Genomic DNA, 2282 nt, shown 5'->3' with positions numbered 1-2282 from the left:
GGGGACAGCTGTGGGCGGGGCTAGCGGGGGTGGCGGGAAGCGCGGGTCCCGGTGACACCGCTGGCAGCAGGCGCTGGCGAGCGTGCGGAGAAGCCGGGTGGGCATGTCATTCGTGCGGCCACCGTGCAAAGCAGCGCCGCAGGTCCTCAAAAAATGAAACACACAGTTAACAAACGATGGGAACTCTGCCGTAAGTGAGCCCTGGAAGGGACGCGCCGCCATTGCTGGTCCCCACGCCCCGCCCGGCGGGTGTCTCGCAGGGAGGCAGAAGGTCTCCCCGCTGCGCCGCGTGAACCGCGAGGACGCTACACCGCGGGCAAGAGACAGCAGGACATGTCCTGCGCGATTCCCTCGCGCGAGGGCTCCGGAGGGTCAGCGGCATGGCCACAGCCGTGTCACAGCGACAGCCATGTGACGGCCACAGCCGGGTGGGGTGGGGACTCAGCGTCTATGCCGACAGGGTCAGGTTTGAGCAGGGGATGAAGTGGAGGCAGACGGTGCTGACCGCACAGCACCGTGGGCGTGCTCGGTGCCCCGGCCGTGCACCTGCACGTGGTGCAGATGGTAAATTCTATGTAATGTCTATTTCGCCATAATTTTGAAAAACAAAAATAAATACGAACACATTGTCCACTGAGACATCAAAATCCTGTGCCTGCCTTTCCAGCTCGAGTTACGTGGGAAAATGTACACTTGGTCATACTTACCTGCAATACAGAGTCCACTCACTCCCTGCCTAACCGGTCAAGGGTAAGGAACTGAAAGGGCCTAAGCCTGAAAGCACAGGAGTACGAAATAGTCACGCAGCACATACGGCTGTGTGCGCAATGCCGGGGCCAGCGCCGCACCGCCTGCTTGATGGTGGGCCCCTGGGGCCGTAATACCACGTGTTCCGGATCTTTGCTATGTTTAGACACACAAATGCATCCATGTGTCACAGTGGCCCCCGGGGTTCAGCAGTCACATGCTGCACAGGCGTGTGGGCCAGGAGCGACAGGCTGCACCACACAGGCTGTGCCGTCGAGGTGTGCGTGAGCGCACCTGGGATGTTTGCCTGGTGTTGCATTCCTCAGAACTATCCCTGCTGTTAAGTGACAAACTGTATATATATGGAAGTGTTTGCCCACGTAAACCTGTAGGCCAAATTCCATACGACCATTTTTCTAAAGAAGTCAAAGCCTCCTATGGTTTGCACATTTATTTTAATGGCAAGTTCAGCAAAATCCGCTTGTCCCAGTTTGGGTCACATGCCCCGGGCTGTTCTGGGAGCAGAGGTGATGACCCAGCCCTTGGTTTCCATGGTGGGAGGCAGCTGCCTGAATTTGCCTTCCACAGGAGGGAACGCTCCCACCTGGGCACTTTCAGAAAGTGAGTGTGATGCGTGGATGCTGTAAACTAAAATAAAATTTTAAGGCTCACCCCCCCACCAGCTGACTAAATGGACCCCCTTGTGGCCAAAGGAATATCCTAAAACTAAATTGTCTGCCAGGAGGAAGGAGGTCAGACATGCCTCATCATGCCCCCCTCCCTTCTTGGTGACATCCTTCGTAACCCATTAACAGGCCTAAGGGTATGCAAGACACACCTGCAGGTCCTCAATTTACACAACAAATCTATGTCCCGTGGCTTGTCTCTGATAAACAGCTCTTTATGTTGAAACATTGCAAGTCTTTAGACAAAGCTTCATGTCTTTAACCAATTACAGGCCAAAGAATCTTTAAACCCACCTATAACCTGTAAGCCCCCTCTTCAAGATGGCCCACCTTTTTGGGCCAAACCAATGTATGCCTTCCACGTGTTGATTTATGACTTTACTTTTAAGCCCCGTCTCCTTGAAATGTATAAAACCAAACTGTAACCCAACCTCAGCGAGTCCACTTGCTCAAGGCCTCTTGGGCGTGGCTCCGGGTCATGGTCCTCAAATTTGGTTCAGAGTAAATCTCTTTAAAATTATTGTACAGAGTTTGGTCTTTTTTTCTGTTGACAATGCCAATACAAAGTGAAGACAAACTCCTTCCGGTGACGATGACGGCCAGAGACAGGAGGGAGCCCGGGAGGGCGGAGCCACAGCCGGCAGGCTCCTGGAGAGGCGTCTCCACCCCCACCATGTCCACATCCAGGACTGCGCCTTCCTGGGCGAGGCTGGGAGGCCCGCCTGTGACCCCAGAGGAGAGAGGACACTGCCCTGTGATTTCTGGGTTGAGTCACTCGTTCCTAGAAATGTTCCTGGCGGGAGGAGGCCACTGTCTGCTCAAAACCCCGCCCCCACCCCCATGAGCGTC

The 2282-nt window shown here is 55.0% G+C and overlaps 1 protein-coding gene across 1 annotated transcript in view; it reads right to left on the bottom strand.

Annotated features, from left to right (window-relative positions):
* The window catches only part of TSPEAR (thrombospondin-type laminin G domain and EAR repeats), a 68915-nt gene that overhangs the window by 32178 nt on the left and 34455 nt on the right, over positions 1–2282 (bottom strand). The window lies entirely within an intron of this gene.

The sequence above is a fragment of the Propithecus coquereli genome, unplaced genomic scaffold, assembly GCF_000956105.1.
Source record: "Propithecus coquereli isolate 6110/MARCELLA unplaced genomic scaffold, Pcoq_1.0 Scaffold717, whole genome shotgun sequence".
NCBI lineage: Eukaryota > Metazoa > Chordata > Mammalia > Primates > Indriidae > Propithecus > Propithecus coquereli.
This window is presented reverse-complemented; position numbering and strand designations above follow the sequence as displayed.